This window comes from Peromyscus eremicus, chromosome 12 (genome assembly GCF_949786415.1).
Source record: "Peromyscus eremicus chromosome 12, PerEre_H2_v1, whole genome shotgun sequence".
Classification (NCBI taxonomy): domain Eukaryota; kingdom Metazoa; phylum Chordata; class Mammalia; order Rodentia; family Cricetidae; genus Peromyscus; species Peromyscus eremicus.
Genome location: NC_081428.1, coordinates 9,307,502 through 9,330,709, shown reverse-complemented (window position 1 = coordinate 9,330,709; position 23,208 = coordinate 9,307,502). Strand labels below are relative to the sequence as shown.

Below are 23,208 nucleotides of genomic sequence, written 5' to 3'. Positions count from 1 at the left end.
GACTCCTAACAGTGGGAGCAGGGGCTGTCTTTGACTCTTTTACTGGCTTTTCAGACCCTACTCTTCATACTGGGTCTCCTTGCCCAGCCTTAATACATGAGGAGGTACTTAGTCTTACTGCAACTTGATATGCCATGTTTTGTTGATTTTCATGGGAAACTTACCCTTTCCTAAACAGAAATGGAGGAAAAGTGGATTGGGGGGTAGGAAAGTGGGATGGCAGTGGAGGGAGAGATTTGGAGGAGGAGAAGGAGGGGAAACTGTGGCCTGGGTGTAAATTAAACAAATAAATTATTTTATTTTTAAAAATTAATTAATTATTAATTAAAAATAGATGAAAAGGGGGAGAAGAATGGGAGAAAGCATCCAGTAGAAGCTGCCAAACAATGGTCATTATTAACACAATACTGGTTTCTTTGGACTGTTAAATTTAAGAATAAACAAATTGGAAAGCCATGTGCTCTACTCTTTGAAGAAAGCTAGGTCAAAAAGAAAGATAAAATACATAGAAAAAAAACAGACAATACATTTTCTTTTCAGTGTTGAAAGCTGAGGTTTAAACCTCTTAAAATATAATGAGAAAGACTACAGAATTCTTCGGGAATATGATTTCTATCTTGCAGCCGAATTTTAAACCCATGGTAGTGTGGTGATATTGTGCACCCAATATATTGTGTACCTTAATAAATTTATCTGGGGTCAGAGAACAGAACAGCCACTAGATATAGAGGCCAGAAAATGGTGGCACACACACCTTTAATCTTAGCATTCCAAAGGCAGAGATCTGTCTGGATCTCTGTGAGTTCAAGACCACACTGGAAACAGCCAGGTATGGTGACACACGCCTTTAATCCCAGGGAGTGAAGCAGAAAGGTACACAAGGCATGAGAAGCAGGAACTAGAGCCTTGTTAAGCTTTTAGGCTTGTAGTAGCAGTTCAGCTGAGATTCATTCCGGATGAGGACTCAGAGGCTTCCAGTTTGATGAAACAGGATTGGCTGAGAAGTTGGTGAGGTGATCTTAGCTGTAGCCTATTGTGTCTCTCTCATCTTTCAGCATCCATCCCAATACCTGGCTCTGGGTTTGTTTTTATTAACAAGACCTTCTAACAATTTGTACTACAGGGTAGGAAGAATATGCAAATTCGTAGGAGCTGGAGAGATGACTCAGCAGTTAAGAGCACCTGTTCTTTCAGAGAACCTACATTCAGTTCCCAGTACCTACATTGTGGTTTATAACCATCCATAAGTTCAGGACCAAGCAATTCATGCACTCTTCTGACTTCCCTGGGCAGTGGATACTCATGTGGTACATAAACATACACGCATGAAAAAACACTCATACATAAAATAATTTTTTAAAGAGAGAGGGAGATGAAAATTCGTTCAAGGGAACAGAAAAGCTATAAGATGTATAGCTAAATAGATGTATAGTTCATAGTCCCAGAATGTAGATGCTGAGTTAAATACCTGTTGGCAAGCTCTCTCACTTTCTGTGAAATTTGAAAGGACAAACTATGAGAATGGCCCATGTTATTGTAGCCATAGTAAATTTGACACAAGACTGAAAGGAATGGTAAAGACTTAAAACTGGGTCCATGCATTGTGTTTTCTGGAAATCTAAGTAGGTATGCTGTTTGGTCCCATGGGTGTTTATTATGTTAATACTTTGTAATCAACATTCTGAGTGGAGGTAGAAAAAAGCAAGATTGGATAATTGGGGGAGAAATCACACACAGCTCTGAGTGCACAACATGGCCCCATCCTACAAGTTGCTCTGGCACTGAAAAAGGCCACTGGAGTCATCCACCTGGATCTATATACCACAGGCTTAGGTAATCCATGTGTTGTGGGTCACCTCTGGAAAGGTAAGACTTCAAATGGAGCTGGTTTAAAGTACTAGAACATTCCTTATGTCCTACTTGCTTAATACAGCCCTCAAATAGGCCAGAGCAATAAAGCTCTCCATGAACTAGAGTCTTAGGGAGCTTCTCTATGTTGTCATCCTGCACATCACACCTCCTACTGTTCTACAGAAAGACTAGAACATGTTAGTATGCCACCAATCTGAGCAGTGTTGTGAATTTTTTATGGTAGCACTAGTAACTAGGAAATAAAAATATGAGACACAACCATGTACACAGTATAATTTCTAGTTATTTGTTGAGAAAGAGAAACTTTCTTCCTGAAATTCTCATAAAGAGTATTGAAAGTCCTATCTAATACTAGTTTTCATGAACATGACTAGGAAAGCGTGTAAAGTTGTATACCAGAATAATTTGATTATCAATGTGCTGTAGACAGCAGACATTAGACCTCATGGCATTGAAATAGTATAAATTTTCAGGTTGAACAAATGTCCATGGAAATATAAAAAAAGTAGTCATTTAGAATACAAATCAAGAAATTATTTTGATCATATTTCTATGCAGTTAACTGAAACTGAAACACAGAATCCACAAAAAATTTGGAATAAATAAGTGGAATCTGGAGTTGGTCTTTCTTGTCAGACTTTCTCTGAACTGCCAACCCCCAAATAATGACATGGAGACTTATTATTAATTAGGAAAGCTTGACCTTAGCTTAGGCTTATCTCACTGGCTCTTATAACTTAAATTAACCCATTTCTATTAATCTGCACTCTGCCACATGGCTCTTTACCTCTCCCCCATTCTGTACATCCGACTTCCTCAGTGTCTTGCTGATTTCTCCCACATGTCTACATTCATCCCCCTGAGTTCCTCTCTCTGCCCAGAAGTCCTGCCTAACCTCTCCTGCCTAGCTATTGGTCATTCAGCTCTTTATTAAACAAATCACAGCAATACATCTTCACAGAGTGTACAAATATCCCGCAACGGGAATCCAGTCAGAATCTAAACAACATGGCAGCTACTATAAAATCATATTATCTTGGACTGAAAGCTTAACTTTGTGATTTATGCCCTTATTTTTTCAGTTATAAATTAAACTGTTATATCTACCTTGCAGGCTTTTTTAAAGTTTTTATAAAATAACATCAGCATGTTGCCTTCCATGCTACTTGATAGCTCACACCTGTCAGCTCCTTCCTTAAATCTCTAACTACATGAGTGGGTATCATGAAATTATTCAAATCTGATAATTCTTATCAACATACTGCATGCTGATGGGCCTGTTGTACAATACGGACCTAATAATTATTTTCTGACGTGGACAACTTCTCTTTGTGAAGTTGAAGATGACCAATAGTACCATTAGCCTATGCTGTATCTGAGAGCATCCGGAGTTACGATTCCGCTGCGACTTGTGAGTTGAAAGAAAAGTAAGAAACTTCCTCAGGGCTATCCTAATGCAGTGGTGCATGTTTATATAAATAAGACGTGCGTGATGTGAAGCTATAAAGGTTCATCATCCAGTGTGGTTCTTTCATGTGGCATAAAAGACCAGATCCCTCTGGGAATCACAAGGTCCAATAAAGTATAAAAGACTATAAAGTTCGTGATGTGTGTTAATGAAGAAAAATAGCAGGCTCGTTTAGCTAAGTAAGTTTATTAGGGAACTCATTTGCATTTGCGTCCTCATGGAGGTAATAGAAGAGAAATTATATAAGCAACACTACCAGGGGTTATAAAAACCAATGTCGTTATTTATGAATGCCTTCTTTGAGAATAGTGCCTTCAAGTACTCTGATTTCAAAGTATGACTGGGTGAAAGATTCTGATCATAGACTAAACTCCTTACACCTGGTAAAGTGATACCAAGCAGAGAGAAAGCTGAGAAGAAATATTGGAGCATTATCTATGTTGTGGAAGTTTTATTAGAGTGTATCATGAGCTGAATGTAAAGGAGACCACATAATTTATAAAGCAGGAAAATGATAATCTGTCTTCTCAAGAAATTTAGGTGCTATAATAGCCAGAGCTAGGGCCATAACAACAACCAGGCAGCTAAGGATTCCATGGACATGCAGGACCCAGGTAGAAGGAAATTAGTAGCCACAGCCAGATACATGTTCTCCATACATATTTCATGAATGACATGCAGTTTTCTGAAATGGATGCTAAATGACCTTCATCTTCTGCATCCCACACCCTTGTTTTGGGTCTCTCTCTTACGTGCTAAACAAAAATTATGACTTGTTTCTAATGGATTGGTTACGGTAAATGTGACAAAATGCCACTTGCATCAAGTTGTAAGAGGATGCCTTTTGTCTTGCTAATACTCTCTTAGACTCCTTTTATACACACTTGGGTGGAAGGCCCAAGTGGCAAGCAATGGCTTTTACAGGGTAGCTAAGCCATCAGTCCCAACATGCAGCAAAGAGTTGAATTCCTTCTATAGCCATGTAAATAGGTTTTGAGGAGAGTGTTCACCAAGTCCAGATGGCTGTGGAACTGTTCCCAGTTAATCCCTTTCTGAAGCCTTGTAAGAAATTCTCAGGCAAAGAACCCAGTGAATCCATATCCAAATTGCTGACCACATCGTAGAAGGGCATAGCAGGCTTGTGTGGCTTTAAGTCATTTTGAGGTTATTTGTTTGACCATATTATACATAACTGAAATGCCTTAGTAGTTAAAACCTTTGAGTTTTTAATAAATTTCAATTGAAAACAAAAATTATATTATCTGAGGGTAATTGCCAACTTTTTCAGAGGTCACACATCCAAAAGCAGTTTTCCCACAGGGACTGTCACTTCACTTCATCCAAGCTGAATTACTTTATAAAATCCCACTTGTGGGAGTCTGACAGAGTCCAGCTCTGACCTGCTCCACCTTTTGAAGGGTGGAGGAGAGAAGAATGAGGAAGTATTAGGTGGAAAGATAGAAAGAGATGATAAGAAAGACAGAGACATAGAATAGCTTCAGGAGGGCCCTGGGGCAATACCCAGTCTCCCAGTCATTCAAAAGGACTTTTCATAATACACCAAGGGGAAAGACAAAAAATCTGCCCCTTGCACAAAGTACCAACAAGTATAGACCCTTCCAAACACCTGGTAACCTCACCCCTGGCCAAATTATCCCACTATGCAGCCCTGCTGGGTGAAGCAAGGCCAGATTCTCTGACTCAGAGTAAGGTTTCACTAGATAGCCTCTGTGGGCCCCCATACCCACTGTTCTAGAGTAATGGTGAGCAGACAGCATCCGCACATTGACTGGCTCAAATATAGTTCCATCTTTATCAGATATTTTATTTTTCATGTGTCAGTCATCTGTTCATGTAGTCTCTATTGTAAAGTCTTCTTGGAATTTAATTATTTTTATACATAAAAATGCTTGAAATCCACTCTTGAAGGTATGAAGGATTAAATATGCACTTCTAGTTTTTTGTTTTGTTTTGGGTTTTGTTGTTGTTGTTGTTTTGTTTTGTCTTAAGGATAGTCATTTGCCTTCAGTCACAGACCCAGTTTCTTGTCTTTATTAGATCCATTCCATTTGTTTTCATTTAGTGTGGTATTTTTATCTGAACATACTATAAAAGGAGAGGATAGCATATCAATCAGGACCCAGAGTCGTCTCCTGTGTTTGAGATCCATTTTATGCTCTGTAGCCGCAAACATGTCCAGAGATTCTCTGAGCAAAGAACATTCCACCTGCTCAGATAAAGTCGAGCGCTCTCCTTTCTGGAAAAACAAGCAACGTAATCAATTTGGAAACAGAAGAAATTCTTTCTATCAAAACTGAGTGTTCAACAGAAACACCTGGAATAGCTAAAATATGTATCTACCATGCCAGATGCCCACACAGAAAGAACCTAATTCAATTGGGATACAGCCTAAAATTAAAAGCTTTTAAAAACGCTTTCTGAGAGATTGTAATGGGCAATGAGGATTGGAAATCACTGATTTAGCATGAAGCCCCTTGTTAAAATATCAAGAATTATAGAGGCTTATTTCAAGTGACATGGATAATTATTGCTAATGCCAGGACTAGATGATGAATCCTCTGATACTGGATACTTGGCTGTTCAACCACTGAGTTTCTCTGCATGCACTCATTATTTCAATCACTCATCAAGCAAGAATATAATGAGAAATTATTTAATATAAGAAATGATAGGAACACAATGATAAGCAACTCAGAGTCACCAAATGATATTTTTAAGACTAACATTTTAGAGATTTATAGTAAGAAAATGTGACTGGATATATTCAAGTATATGCTTACAACCTTGAGCGTACAGTATAGGAAAAGTGTCAGGTTCACTAGAGTGTGCAGACGCCTACTTGATTAACACTGAGGAAGAAAGGAAGTGCATCCAGAAGGATAATCTAGGGATATTAAGTATAACCACTCAAAAAGTTGTGTTCTCTCAAAAAGATTAGTCTTAGTAAGTGTATTGAGTTATTTTTTCACTGCTGTATGTTACTCAGCTTATAGTGTGGAAGCTGGTGATCCAAACATCATGGCACCAGATCCGGTGAGGGCCACCCTGCCTACATTAACTCATGGAAGACTGTATCATGGGGTAGTAAAATGGGAAGCCAAAGAGATAAGGAGTCAGGCTTTCTCTTTCTTATATAACCATCTGGTGAGACATTCAAATCTAGTGAGAACTACATTAATTCATCCCAAATAGCAGTGGCTCCATTGTTCTAAGGACTGCCCCTGTCCGTTCATTTCATGGCTCTATTCCATCATTGACTTATTGAGGCCCAATCTTACAACACATGGGCATGTGGGGCATAGTCCTTATCTAGGTGAGGTTTTCAAAAACATTGTGTGAAGATTGTCTAAATGAGCCAGGCTTGGTAGAGCATGCCACTGGCCTGAGAATATGAAAGGGGAATGATGGCTTAAAGGTCATTCTCCACTATATAACAGGTTAAAGAAGAACATGGTCTAAATGAAATCCTGTCTCAAAACAAACAAATATTATCTAAATGATAACAACAAATCACATTCTTTTCATTAAGATGTTTACCCTATAAGAATTTTATAGACAGATAGGACAAAATATGATCATAACCATTCTCCCATTTCCTCCTCCCATTTACCCAAATCCCCACTCTTTTATGTCTCCCAAATATGTTACCTTCCACAATTCATGTCTTCTTCTCTTTTATTTTTTAATAACCCATTATGTCCAATTAGTGCTCTTTATTTGTACATGTGTACGCAGCTTTTCACTGGAGTAAGGGGAGCTGACTAGTTACCACACCCTAAAAGAAGAATGATTCTCCCTTTCTCAGCAGCTGTCTGCTGTCAATACCACCTCAATAAGGAGTGAGGCAAGTTATGACTTCGTACTGAAAAGGGATATTTAGCTTTCTTTAGAGTGCAGTCCCTGGCAGTCTGACTAACTTCCAGTGCATGACTGTATGTATGAGTGCAGAAGCCGCACAAATCTGGCTTGGTGGGTTACAGAAGAATAAATCACATGACATTTGAAGGAGCTGGAGAGGTAGAAGTGCATCTGTAAAGATTTAGATGTAGGAGTGGGGATGGATGTGCTCAAAATATATCATATGCATGTATAAAAACCTCAAAGAAGAAAAATATTATGGTAGAAAAAGAGTGTGGTCGTCATAAGTAAAGATATACTTCCCATGGATAAATGTAGCTAGTGCAAATTAGTTTTCTGTTTTGTAGCAACAAATATAACTATAGAAGAAAACTAGTTTTCAGAATAAACAATAATTTAAAATAAATACAGTAATTAGAGTTAAACACATTTGTTATATGTTTCTATGGAAGCATAGTGCATGATAATTATTTGGTTGGCAATCTGTCCCTACCACTATTCTAATACTCTTCAGCAATTTCCTTCCAAAATTATCAGGTCTTTAAAATAGAACCATCATTTTGGCTTCTCGTTATACTTGTTCAAGAACCCACAGAACACCACAGGCACTTAGCACAGAGCAAGTCAGTACATTTCACAGGAGACATGAAATTTCCTTTAGATGGTTTCAGGATCTTCAGACCCCTTTGACCTGTAAGAGACATAAGTCATCCTTTGGACAAATCAACATTTAAAAATAAAGAAGCTGCCCAGAGGCCAATGTTGTTCAGTCCTCTCTCAAGTATGATATAACAAGAATTTTTTTAAAAAAATACACTCTCATTCTTCTTTTAGTCTTGAATACAAAATTTCTCATTTGAAAAACCTAAGACTTTGAAGGTGGTGAAAATCCCTTGATATTCTCTGTTTACCAATAACAAATCTTTGATTGCCAACCTTTCATCTTTACTGGAGGGAGAGATCACCAAGCCAGGTAGATCACATAACCAGAGACAGGATTTTATGTCTGAATGATTGAAAAAGATGTAAGAACTTTATTTGGCTTGTGAATCAAATCATTCTAAGAGTTGTGTTTCATTCAATGCATCATGTTATTTTTCTGTAACTAGAAATACAGAGACAAATTAATGTTCACAAAAATTATAAGATAGTAGGAGGTGAACAAGATGACCAAAGAGTCACTAGATGCTGATTATTCTGTCCAATACTCCTGAATTATCTGAACACAGATACCACATTAAGAAACATGTTCTACTGGACCAATATGGAAAATTATATTTCCTACCTAAAATGTGTTCCTAATTGACATAAAAAGGAAGATGAACTACCTACATCAAAACTCTACTACATTAAAAAGTCTCATCATTTTAATTTGTGTGCAAATGCTTTGCTGCACATATGTATGTACAACACATACACACCTGGAACCCACAGAGGCCAGAAGAGGTCATTTAATCTCCTGGGAATTACAATTACAGATAGCTGTAAATCACAGTGTGGATATTGGGAATTGAATCTGTATCATCTGAAACAGCAGCCAGTGCTATAACTACTGAGCCATCATGCCAGCCCCCTACACCACATTTTGGTATGTACTTGAAAAACTCTAAATCTACATATGACAGAGATATATGTACATTCATCTTTGTTGTAGCACTATTCACAATCCAAGTTATGGAATCAGCTTTTGTGTCTGTCAACAGATGAATAGATAAAGGTAAATGTGACATATGAGTACATGCATATCATTGAGCCAAAAAAGAGTAATAAAATTGTGTTCTTTGGTAGAAATTAGGTTCAACTGGAAATCATCAAATTTTATAACAAACTACCTAATAGCAAGCCTATTTCAATTGAATATTTGCATATATAAAAGATGTAGCTTTAATTTTCCATTAAATAATTCAAATCAAATAGATCTAGCTTGTAGCAGGGTCTTTGCTGTTGTTCCCTTTGGGGGTGGGGGGCAAGTAGACGCAGAGTCAACTGCACAACTCTGGGAGAATGTCAAAACAACAAGCTCAGTTTATTCAGGAAGAGAAAAGTCTTATTTATATACCCTCCACCCCTCCCTGGGGGGAGGTCTGATGAATATGCATCAGCTGGTGTGACATGGCTGTCTCTCATTGGTCTAGGTCATCTCCAGATCATGTTTCAGCAGCTGTTGCTAAGGCCCTTAGGCAGCAGACCCAGGCTGGCTCTCAGAAAGTATTTTTACTCAAGCCTCCTAGGGATGAGTCATCCCACAGTGACTAAAGCATTAAAATGATAGGCCACAATTAACATTGCTCAAAGATTGGCACTAAAATGCAAGTCTTTGGTTTTATAAATCTCTGAAGAAGAAAGAGAAAGGGGGCATTACAGGGAGCTTTCCTTGAAATTTCAGCTTAAAGATTGTGTATTTTCCTAGAGTTTATAAAGCCAGTTTCTACCTCCTTACTCCCTATTTTATGAGGCTCCTCTGCAGATGATGTGGAAGGACTAAATATTTTTTTTGAGAGCAAGGAAGAGAAATTTGTCTTGGCTAGAGTTTTGAAAAGCAACTCAACTGCAGGGAACATGTTAGAAGTGGGCACAAACTTGTAAACAAAGAGGTAGTAAAGGCTTCAGGGTCTCTTATGTACAAGATCATATCTTTTGCAAAAGTAAAAATTTTCACTTCTTCCTTTTCCTTTGTATTCTTTTTATTTTCTACTCTTTCCCTGTTGGTCTAGCTAATACCTCAAAGCTGATATTGAATAAAGGTAGATAAAGTGCACACCTTGGCCTCATTTCTGATGTTAGTGGAAATGCTTTCAATTTTCCTAAATTCAGTGTAATTTTGGTTGTAATCCTCAAATAGACTAAAATTAGAACTACAATATTGCCTAAATATACTGCTTCCTGTCCTACACTATTTTAAAGACTACTGTAAATTAATATACAGCAGTAGTAACCTGATTATCCATACTTATTGTAGCACTGTTCAGAATAGCCAAATTATAGAATCATTCTGAATGTCCATCTGCAAATATGGAGCTTTGTTAAGTTGTAAAGAGGTATGAAATAGGTCATTTTCAGGAAAATGGATGTAGCTGGAGATTATCATATTAAGTAAAATCCTCAAGCTCAGAAAGGCCAATGCTTCGTGCTTCCATTCACTTGTTCATCCTATATTTTTGAAGATACATACACTTTCTGTGTTTGCATGTATACACTGAGGAGAAAGAAAAGCCTATGTACAGTTAATAAAAGAGAACAGGGTATGGGACTGTTCAGTGTAGTCAAAATATATAATATACTTAAAGAATTCATCTTTATGAAGTCCACATTGCATCCAACAAATACACACCAATTAAACCATGAGTAATGGATAAAGATAAAATGATGGGTGTTTTATATGAACAAGTCAAGAGTCAAACAGAAAAAAAGCTTCCTAGATCATCTTCAATTGGATATTGGGAAGACAAAAAAAAAAAAAAGGACTCATCTATGAAAAAAATAGAAATAAAATTCAAGTCCCTGAAGACTGAAGAAGAAGGAAGTATCAAGTTGTCACCATGTTAAAAATGCCTTTGCCTGCATCAAGGACTTTTAAATATATATCTATGAAACAAAGACAAAAATGATGCTACAGTGTTGTGTATTTTCCTCTTCATCACACTGGTTGAGTGTGTTGATTTCTATAGGACAACATTCTAGTCTGTGAGCAGAAAACACTGAGCAAAGACATTCACCAACGTGGCTGACAGCTGATCTCATAATTATCACATAATCTTTACATTAAAATGTCTTTGTTTTTCTGGTTTTTTGTTTGTTTAATCGGGGAAACTTTCTTTACTTGAAAGGTTGTGTCATTTTGATAATGGTATCAGAGTTCTGAAGAACTAGAGAGATTATAAAAAGGTACCAGTTCGACTTCTAATTCCTTATCCATGTTCATTTTCACAAACTATTTTGCAATGTTCTACTCTAACTGTGAACTCAATCATGTAGTTTTCTTTGCTAATAATATGAGGCAGATGATGATATGGATATTTTGAGATAAAGAAAACATAGAGAAAAAGATTCTTGACCTGGACCTTCGCAGTGACATTTGATATATTATCAATATCTCAAGCAAAAAAACAAACAGAAGCAGAGAGAGAGAAAGAGAGAGAGAGAATTATACCAAAAAGCTTCCACACAACAAAGCAGTAATTCAACATAATGAGAAGTCAGTCTGTATCTGGGAAGAAAATATTTGCAAAACATACATATACTAAGATGTTAATACTCAAAATATATTAGAAACTAGCACAACCAAATATCAATAAAATAAACATCTCCATTTAAAAATGGGCAAAGGATTGGAAGTGTATTTCTCCAAAAACAGATACTGTGTGGTTTTGAACGGTAATCTCTCCCACAGGCTCATATATTTGAACACTTGGTACTCTGTTTATGACATTGTTTAGAAAGGTTTAGGTGGTGCGGCCTTGCTAGAGAGAGCAGGTCACTGGGGATGGGTATTGATATTAAAAGTCTCTAATACTTCTAGTTTACTCTCTCTCTTTCATGCTTGTGGTTCAAAATGTAAACTCACAGCATCCTGTTTCTATGACAACGCCTGTCACTTATTGCTTTGCTGCCCCTGCCCTTATGAACTCTAATTCTCTAGAACTATAAACCAAAATAAGCAATTTCTTCCATAAGTTGCTTTGATCATGGTGTTTTATCACAACAACATGAAAGTAACAAATATGGGAGTTGGTGCCAGAAAGTGAGTTGCTGCTATGAAGAACCCACCCAGGTTAGATTTTAAAGACTGTGAATGACTTTGGAACTTTGGATTAGGAGGATGGTTCAATGCTGTGAGCAGAACTTAATGGGCTACTCTAATAGAGGCCCAAAAGTCAGTAGTGTTGAGAGAAAAGCTAACTGTAGGGGTCTGGTGCAAGAGGTTTTAAAATGAACCAAGGACTTTAATAGCAAATGGGGTAGAGGCCATTATTACAATACAGTTTTGGTTGTCTTTTTCCTCAGTCTTAAGAACTTGCTTATGACTAAATTTATAAGTAATAAACTGAGCCTTAAGGGCATTTGCTGCTCTTGCAGGAGACCCAGGTTCAGTTCTGACAATCCACATGGGAGCTAACAATCACCTGCAACTCCAGCTTCTTACCAACACCATCTTCTTACCTCTCTGAACACTGTATGGATATGGTGCAGTTATATATGCAGGTAAAACATGATGCATGCAAATAAAATAAAAATAAATAGGTACATAAAATTAATTTTGAAATAGTGGACTATTTACTTTGATGGAAGGATTTCAAGGAAGCATAAAGTGAAAGTGGCATGTAGTGGTTTTCATGAGAATGGCCCCCACAGTGTTAGGTATTTGAACACTTGTTCCCTACTGGGTGGTATTCCTTAGGAAGGTTCAGGTGAGACAGCCTTGATGGAGTAAACACTTCACTAGGGATGGGCTCTGAGATAACGAAGCCTCCACCATTTCTGATTTGCTTGTACTGCTTTGTGCTTGAATTTCAAAATGTAAGAACTCACATCCTATTCCTACTGCTATTCCTGTCGCTTGTTAGGATGCTGTCTCCATGACCGTGAATTGTGATCCTCTGTAACCATAAGCCAGCACAAACTTTCTTCACTAAGTGTTTTAGATACGGTGTTTTAGTGAAGCAACAGAAAGGTAACTAATACAAATATAAAAATGACCCACTGATATATTAAAAGTTCGTCATATCACTAATCCCTAGAGAAATATAATCACATGTGAAACATATACATTAGAATGACTGTCAGTAGAAAGATAACACCAAAGTGCTGGTAGGGAAAACAGGAAAAAAAGGGAAATGTTAGCAAGACTATAAATTGGTACGGCCATCATAGAAAACAGTATAAATGCTTCATAAAAAATGAAAAGTTGGAATTATCAAAATTCCGACAATTTCTTCGTCTTCAGGCTTGTATATCGACAGATTCAACCAACCGTTAGGGAAACATTTAGTTAGATCTTCCATAGTTAAGTGTATGGTGAATATATAAGAACAATGTCTTTTTATTATATTCTAAATAATACATCATTTACATTGCACTTGCATTAAATAATATGACTTATCTACATAGGGTATATAGAAGCAAAAGTATAATAGTCACATACCATTTTGTGGAAAACACTCGGCTTGTATTACTATAGGTCTGTAGTACAACTTGAAGTCGGGGATAATGATGCTTTCAACAGTTCTTTTATTGTTCAAGATTGTTTTAGCTTTCCCTGTTTTTTTTTTTTTTTTTATGTTTCCATATGAAGCTGAAATTTGTACTTTTAAGATCTGTGAAGAATTATTCTGGATTTTTGGTGTAGATTACATTGAATCTGTACCTTGTTTTTGGTAGGATGGCCATTTTTACTACGGTAATTATACAGACCCATGAGCATAGGAGATCTTTCCATCTTTTGATATCTTCTTCAGTTTTTTCTTAAATGTCTAAAAGTTTTTATCATACAAGTCTTTCACTTTCTCAGTTAAAGTTACCCTGAGAAATATTATATTATTTGAGGCTATTGTGAAAGGTTTTGTTTCCATGATTTATTTATCAGTCCACTTATCATCTGTATATAGGAGGGCTACTGACTTTTGTGAGCTAATTTTGTATCCAGCTACTTTGCTGAGTGTTTAATCAGCTGTAGGACTTTCCTAGTAGAATTTTTGGGATCACTTATGATCTTCAAATAAAGATACTTTAACTTCTCCCCTTCCAATTTTCATCCCCTTGATTTCTTCCATTGTCTTATTGCTCTAACTAATACTATAACAAATACTATATCCAATAAATATGGAAAGGACTACCTTGCCTTGTTCCTCATTTTAATGGAATTGCTTTGAGTTTCTCTCCATTTAATTTGATGTTGGCTATGGGATTGCAGCAAATTCCCTTTATTATATTGAAATATGTCCCTTGTATCCCTAATCTTTTATCATGAAGGAGTGTTGGATTTTATCAAAAGTCTTTTATGCATCTAATGAGAGGATCATGTGGGTTTTGTCTTTCAGTTTGTTTATATGGTGGATGTACATAGTTTGAACCATCCCCATATCTCTGGGATAAAACTTACTTGATCATGGTGCTTGATCTTGAAGTGGTTATCTGTTACTGAATACATAGAAATTTGGAGCAATGTGACAGAATCCTGCAAACTGTAGCTTATAAACAACAGAGGCATGCCTCACAGCTCTTAAGATTCAGAAGACCAAGATTAAGGCATTGCAGGCTTAGTGTCTGGTGAGGGCCCACTTCTTCACAAGTAGCATTCCTTCTCCATGCTTTTACCTGAAGGAAAGCATAGGAGAGCCCTGTGTAGTCTCTTTTGTAAGTGTATCAACCCCATTCTAATGAGTTCCACTCTTCTGATCCCAGAATCTTCTAAAGCTCTTTTCCCACAATGCCATTACCTCAGGTTTGGATTTCACCATAAAAAATTTTCAGCAGCCGGGCGGTGGTGGCCGCACGCCTTTAATCCCAGCACTCGGGAGGCAGAGGCAGGCGGATCTCTGTGAGTTCGAGGCCAGCCTGGGCTACCAAGTGAGTTCCAGGAAAGGCGCAAAGCTACACAGAGAAACCCTGTCTTGAAAAAAAAAAAAAATTTCAGCAAACACAGTTCTCAAACTGTAGCAAGATCTACTATGTCCTCAATGTTGCTACACCAAGATATAGTACTACCATAAGAGTAGTACTATAGAGAAAAACTATATATGTGTGTGTGCTTATATGATATACACAAATACATGTTATAATACCAAGCAGTCTGACCTAAATTCATATACAAGCTTAAACACTAAATAGACTCAATATGTTTTATTTATATATTTATGTGTTTGTGAGTGTGTAACAATAAAAAGCAAATGAAGCTATCAATTTGAGAGGAAGTGAGTGGGGGACATTGGAGAATTTGAAAGAAAAAGAACATGGGAGGGACGTGAGGGAAAAAGAGGAGTGGGGAGAAGGATGTAATTATATTTTAATCAAAATTTTAAAATTAAAAATATAACTCATATACTTACTGAAAGGCAGACAAGTGAATCTATCCCAACATTGTATTGGAAACCTAGCAAGGTAGAATGCTACTACAATGACAGCTATTCTAGATACTGTAACAAGTGCATCACATGACCTTGAAGCTCCAGGACAGCCTGAACAACAGAGCAACACACTAGCTCTTACTTTGAAAATGTAATCTTGGATGTGACTGTTTTTCATGCTCTGTGGGTCAGGAAGGATTTCAGGTATCAAATGATGTGTGCCCTCAGGGGAATTTTCACTATCAGTTAACTAAATAAATTTCACAGTCTGAAAGGGTGTGCTAAAGAATATACTGACATATCAACACACCAGAGAGTCCACAGGTGTATGTGCCCAGCTCACACACAGTAATGTCGGTTAAGTAGATGTGACCAGGAGGGAATGATAGGAAGGGCCAAATAATTAGGGTTTGTTCCAAGTTAAAGAGTTGAGCATATTTCTATAGATATGAAGGAACTTCACACTGAATAGACATGCTATTTTATGTTTCAAAAAGATCATTCTCAGGGCTAGCAAGATGGCTCATTAGAAGCTTGTCACTAAACCTAAAGACTCAAGTTTATTATTCCTTGGGGCCCATGTGGTGGAAGGAGAACTGACTCCTACAAGTTGTCTTTTAACTTCCACACACGTGCCAAAATAGATGTATGCCCATACACCTACACACACACACACACACACACACACACACACACACACACACACACACACAAATAGATAGATTAATAAATAAATATATCAGTTCTTTAGGTTTCCTAGAAAGATCATCCTAGCACTTTGCAGAGGACAGAGTGGAGAAGCACAGGTGAGGAGGAAGATAACTGAAGACACGAAGAATCTTGACCATGGGTACTGCACAGGACCAATATAGTAAACCATAAAAATTCAAGTGGGGTTGAATAAATGACAAGTGGAGTAAAGCTGCTGTAGTCAACTCACATTTTATTTTAAATTATACATTGATGGTTATACATTTATGAATTATAGAACTATAGTTTTATTTGTTCACATATCCATTAAGAAGATATATGAAAATAAAAAAGTATAATATAGAAAATACGGATTTAGTTTTCATAAAAGCATTTTAATTTTCCTTGGCATTTAAAAGACACTAAAGCTTATAAATTGGTTTGGTAAAACCAAAACCCCTTGAGAAAATGTTCATAAATATGAGTAAGTCCATAATAGTTTTCAGAGTCCCGAGTAAGAGAATAACTAGACCACAACATGTTCAGTGCAGATAGAAGAATTACTTGAGCATAGACTCACACAGAGGACTGAACCTCACAGGAAAATCATTGTTTCGAATCAGTAAATCAAGGACATGCCTGACCACAGTGTTGAAAGCTTCATTTCTTATTTTTAGGGGACTTAGAGTAGGAGTCTACCAGAGGAAATAGAGATATAAGCAGAGAACTTGAAATGACAAACGAAACTTCCCCTTTGTTGTAGGCAGACAGATTCTCCTTACTAAGGAAAAGATGAAAGACTGCTTTGAAGCTCTGTGAGTGGACTTCAAGCACAGAGCTCACAGAGGTCTCCAAGCTGCAAGACAATCGCAGCCTCGGCTCTAAGAAAGACAGGGTCGAGCTCAGACAAGAAGCCATGTGAGGCTACTCAAAGCAATTATTAACAAATGCTGAAAATTAGCAGGAGAAGTTTTGCTTTGTAGGTTGTAGGTTTTCTTCATTCTTGCTCAAAATTGGATGCATCTTTGTCTAAAACACAATGCCGCTTAAATTACCTCTCTCTGAGTTCCTCTGCTGTTCAGTTCAGAAGATAACCGAGAAATTCCAGGAATCCTGTACTCTTATTTCAGCAAAGAATGCAGTAACAATGGATGTTTTAAAAAATTTAACAAATAACAAACTTACATTATAAAACAAACATAGGTTTAACATACCTAATTAAGAACTTTGAAATGTTACAAAATCTGAAAATTTTAGGGGAATAAAAGTGGAAAACTTCATGCCTGACTTTATGTGACTGAACACAATAATGGTTTACTAAAATCACTGTACAAAATTATCTTCAGAGAAATCCATGTTTCCCTCTTAGGGTCCTCCTTGTTACCTAGCTTGTCTGGAGCTGTGGGTTGTAGCCTGGTTATCCTTTTCTTTATATCTAATACCCACTTATGAGTGAGTACATACCATGTTTGTCTTTCTGGGTCTGAGTTAACTCATTCAGCATGATTTTTTCTAATTCCATCCATTTGGCTGCAAATTTCATGGTGTTATTTTTTTTACCGCTGAGTGACACTCCATTGTGTAGATATACCATGTTTTCTTTATCCATTCTTAGGTTGTTTTCAGGTTTTGGCTATTGTGAATAATGCTGCTATGAACATAATTGAACAAGTGTCCTTGTGGTATGAATGAGCATCCTTTTAATATAATGCCCAAGATTTGTATAGCTGTTTCTTGAGGTATATTTATTCCCAATTTTCTAAGAAACCACCATACTGATTTCCAAAGTAGCTGTACAAGTTTGTACTCCAACGAGCAGCAGAGGAGTGTTCCTCTTGCTCCACATCCTCTCCAACATAGGCTTATCATTAGCATTTTTGATCTTAGCCATTCTGACAGGTGTAAGATGGTATCTCAGAGTTGTTTTGATTTGCATTTCCCTGATAGCTAAGGATGTTGAGCAATTCTTTAAATGTATGTCGACAATTTGAGATTCTTCTGTTGAGAATTCTCTGTTTAAATCTGTATTCCACTTTTCAGTTGGATTATTTGGTATTTTGATGTCTAGTTTCCTGAGTTCTTTATGTATTTTGGAGATCATCCCTCTGTCAGATGTAAGGTTGGTGAAGTTCTTTTCCCATTCTGTAGGATGCCATTTAATGGAAGACCGTGGTGGGAGAATCCACAGAGGCAGCTGACCTGAGCAACAGGGAGCTCCCGGACTCTAGACTAACAACTAGGAAGCCTGTCTGGGACTGACCTAGGCCCTCTGCCTGTGGGTGACAGTTGTGTATCTCGGTTTGTTTGTGGGGGCTCTACAAACAGAACAGAATCAGAATCTGTCCCTGGTGCATGAGCTAACTTTTTGGAACCTATTCCCCATGCTGGGATGCCTCACCTAGCTTTGATGCAGGGGGAGGATCTTGGTCTTGCCTTACCTTGATATGAAATGCTTTGTTGACTCCCATGAATGGCCGGCCTCTTTCTGAATGGAGGAGGAGTAGATGGGAGAGAGGTAGACAAGAGGTGAGGGGAGGGAACAGGAAGAGAGGAGGGAGGGGAAACTGTGGTTAGTATAAAAATAAAAAATTTAATAAAAAAATTTAAAAAAATTATATTCAAGGCTTCATCACAAGATGTGTATAAAACTCAAATAAATGTTTAGACTTGAGCCCCAGCTCCAAGATACCTTATTATATCTGTGTATTTATAATAAATGCCTGAAATGCTTCTCATCCCAAGGATTTCTGATAAGGGGTGCTGCATTGCCTACAGTGTTTGGAAAGTATCACATTTAAAAATCATCCACAATGCCTTTTGGCCATGTAAAGATTTTTAGCAATGTCTACTGATGAGTTAGTAAGTACTGTCAATTGTAAGAACATTGATTATCATAGATTTTAGAAATTTCCCTATAAAGTATTTAAGGTTAGTGTTACTTAAAGAGAAAAATGGGTGCTATTCTTTTGTTCAACTAATACTTTCTGGATGTAAACATTGCACGAGACATTTGAAATCAGCCACTGAATAACATGCTAATTATTTCCATGAAATTGTCTGAGGATCTCTGGGTATTGTAATGAATTATCACCACGTTTATTTCTTCATAGTTCTGGAATTCAGAAGTCCCAAATTCTTGAATGGAATGAAATGAAGAAATCTGTGAGGCCCAGGTCTAGGAAAGAATCTGTCCCTAGTCACTTATACTTTCTGGAGACTACAGAATTCTTTGTCTGGGCTTTTATGACTCCAATTCCAATATAGGTCATATCTTCTCTCCTTCTATCTGCCAAGCCTTCTGTTTCTCCCTTGAAAGAACATTCATGATCACATTTACAGCCCATACCCATACTCACAATGCACATCAATCAATCTCATCTTCTCAAGCTTAGGTTAACACCTATTTTTTTGTTTTTGTTTTTGTTTTTGTTTTTCGAGACAGGGTTTCTCTGGGTAGCTTTGCGCCTTTCCTGGGACTCACTTGGTAGCCCAGGCTGGCCTCAAACTCACAGAGATCCGCCTGGCTCTGCCTCCCGAGTGCTGGGATTAAAGGCATGCTCCACCACCGCCCGGCAGGTTAACACCTATTAATATACTTTATGCAAATAAAGTGATATTGGAATATGATTTAAATAAAGTGAAGGGCTATTATTTAACTTCCTGCAGTTATTCCATTTACTACACAGCACTAGAGACTGATAATTCATCAAGTGATAAATATATGGTGTAGTAAGCTAGATAAATGATGTAAGAGAGGTAGACTGTCATAGGCTACGGTAAAAGGATCTGTGGTTCCAAAAGTTGGGGATAAAAAGCAAAACTGATATTTTGAATACCTTCTTTGAGTGGGCTTCATTGTGCCCAAGGAAGGTATAAAATGAATGAATCATACTCATATCTTCAGGAAAAGCTTTGAGTAAACAGAGAAGCCGCAAGGCAGAATTCTTGAGGAGGGTCCTCCCTATGTTCTTGAAAAGTAAAAAGACACATCATGGCTACCAGAGAGAAAGTATTGGGAAAAAAAAAGACAGTAGGCACAGTTAGGAGGTAAGTAACACCATGTAGGCAACTGTATGACTTGCATTTTTTACAGAGTAAAACAAGAAAGCTTTGTGGTTTTGAGCAGGGATAGACATATTTTGAAATTTCACTTTGACTGCTGTGTTAGAACTGTACTACAGGTAGCAGAAGGTGATTCCTGACCCTGTACAGAATCTTCACATTCACTCGGGTGGGCAATAATGGAAGAGTCAGAGCAGCAAAAAATAATTGTAGATATATCTGAAAGTAGAGCCAATATTATTTCCTGATGAATTGGGACTGAAGGGGAATTATGATTCTACCACTTTTTTACTAAAAGGATGGACTTGCCATTAACTGAGACACAGAAGACTTTAGGTAGTAAATAGTTAGGGGAAATAAATTATGAGCTCAGTTTTAGACTCTTGTCTATTGATCAGAGCCATGTGAACATTTCATACAGGCAGTTGGCTATATAAACTGGGAAATACATAATATAGGGCTTTAAAATTTCAGATAATCTAGATTTGTAAATTATTCGAGAGGTTGAGGAATCAGATGAACTCTCATAATAATCAAGAAGCAGGCAGACTGAGAAGAGCCAAGATTCTGGAATTGAGACAGGGGCATTGTAATGGCAGGGAAAGGCAGAGCCATGAGAAAGGAGTCTAAGAAAGATGGAACACGAAGCAGGGAAAGGCAAGAGAGTGGGATTCTTGCAGTTAAGGGAAGTAAGACAGTAACAAGAAACTAAAATGACTACTAATTACCGATGACTGGCCAAGTGAGCTGAGGATGGAACATAGATCTATGGATTTAGCCTAAGGCCAGAGCTGAAGTGGGCAATCAGTTGGGTGCTAAGGGCAAAAGCTACCTGTGATGACTTTAAGAAGTCCTCCCAAGTCATGGAGCAGCAATCATTCCATTCAGCTAATCAGTCTCTGTGTACAATATCACCGCATTTTCTGCTGAGTTCATAATTTGCCTCTTTAGGTAATTTTAATGAAGAAGCTAAGTGGCTCTTTTCTTCTTAAATACGTATGTTTCTCCAGTGAATTTCCAGATATAAGATGTACTTCCCATAATTGTCATCAGTCTGGAAGCTTCACTCTAAAAGCATGGTTGTGTGGATTTGGACTCTGATGACAGCTTATCTATATCCCTCACGGGAACACTGTTCAGTGGCATTTCCTGTCTCAGTATCACCGATGATCCATAGCAAACAGAACAATGAGAGCAAAATTGTATTTATCCCTACCAGAGCAAAGTCTAGTGAGAATACTTCAAGATAAGTCCTTTAGGTGAGCTAAAAATTCCGAATGCTTTTTAACACACAGGAAAAATATACATAAGATAGGCACTAAGGCAAAATGGATAAATACACAGGTTCTTTTTATCTTTTATCTTCTGACACACTTCTATTTTTTTTTGCTATAGTAAGTTCTTGTCTTAGAACTCAACATGACAACATTATGAACTACATAATTCTAGATTTCCCATAAATGATTTATAATAGGGTTTTAAATTATGATAACTTTTAATATGATGAAATAATAGGAAACAAATAAAATGGCAAAGGAAAAGATGGCACCAAGACTAATATTTCACCAGCCTAGGAGCTACTCAGCTTGAATTACCATCCCAAGTGTTTATTCAGGCTTTCATAATATAAGAATAGAGAGGTTGTATTATCTGAAGCTGGTATCTGCAACCACCACACATTGTGTTTCTTTTCTATAATTTCCATAGGCTGGGAGTCCAAGGTCAAGGCATTGGCTATTTTGTTTTCTGGATGGTCAATTCCTATCATAAAGATGGCCACATTCCCACTGTGTCCTCTTGTGGTCTTTTCTCCATTTGCTACAGACCTGGTATCTCTTTCTCTTCCTTTAAAAAAATACCTTAAGCTGGGTGTTGATGGCACATAACTTTGATCCCACACTCAAGATCCTTGAATTTGTGGCTTTTGAATTTTAAAAATGAAAATATACAAATTACAAATCATGATTTTCTCCTTGTGTAGTCCTTTGATTATTTCTTTTCTGTTATTTGGGGTTTGGGATTTGTTTGGTTTGGGACTGTTCATATTTAGAATCACAAGTTCACTCTTAATAAAAGGTAATCTGAAATGTTCCCCCATAGAATTAAAAGTAAGGCTTTATACACCAGTTGAAGAAGTTGTTTTATAAGGCATTGATATCATTCCTGTATTAATATATGGAAGCAGAGTTTACTGTTTCCAATGGCTGCATAACAATAAAAACATAGCTGTCTACCAAGGCGTTTTCCAGCACCTTCTTTTTCCCATCAAATCGTTAAAATGTAAACTATGCCTATGACACCCAGAGCTCGAGGAGAGAAGGCTTCCCAGAGCCATTACTACCAGACGTTGCTGGAAGGAATTTGAAATACCACAAAGCTTTTGGAGAGAAAGCTGAAATTCTGTCTACTGCAGATATAAATACACCAACTGATTGTATGTAAGAGGAAGCATATTGCCAACATAGGAAGTAATTGGTGGCAATAGTCATTTTCTACTGAGTAATTATTGGTTTTTAAGTACTATGTTACATTTTATTTCCTTCTCATTCTGGGTTAATATGAAGCCATGCCATATGCTTTAGTCCTGTGATTCATAAGGTCAAGGACAGCATCTGTTCCATTTTTACTATGGAGCACTAAATACAACCATCAGCACAGGAGTGGTCTTAATTAATATTATCCTAAAAATAAGAATGAAGCACATGAAAATTTCCTTTCATCTGCTAGTGATGCTTTCTCCTTAACTATGCACATAGGGAATTAATTGTGATATTTTCATGCTATTTTTGAAGTGCTGCTTAACTACAACTTAGACTATTAAAAAATTAATAAAGTTAAAGGGATGTTTTATGTGAGTCAAGTTCTCCATCTAATTATCCAACTTTTAAAAATTCTAAAATCAAATATAAAGAACCATGAAAAAGATTTTTATGTGGTTAGGTGGGTAATAAGGGTAATAGGGATATAGGAGTGATAGCAAGGTCAGCATACATTGTCTATATCCTCAAAACTGTCTATAAAAGAGTTTACTTATTAAAAATAATTTTAAAAAACTCCTAAATAATTATTATGAGTTTTAATTATTTTGTCATATGTTGATATCACAATAGAATCCAGTAATTTATTTTAAAGCTTACCAATGTGTGCCTTCACTGATCTTGAAACTTCCAGTCA

The 23,208-nt window shown here is 37.1% G+C and overlaps 1 pseudogene; it reads left to right on the top strand.

Moving 5' to 3' along the window:
* The first annotated feature begins 5,532 nt into the window (after positions 1 to 5,532).
* LOC131922853 (small ribosomal subunit protein eS17-like) overlaps positions 5,533 to 23,208 on the top strand; it is a 33,057-nt pseudogene continuing 15,381 nt past the window's right edge.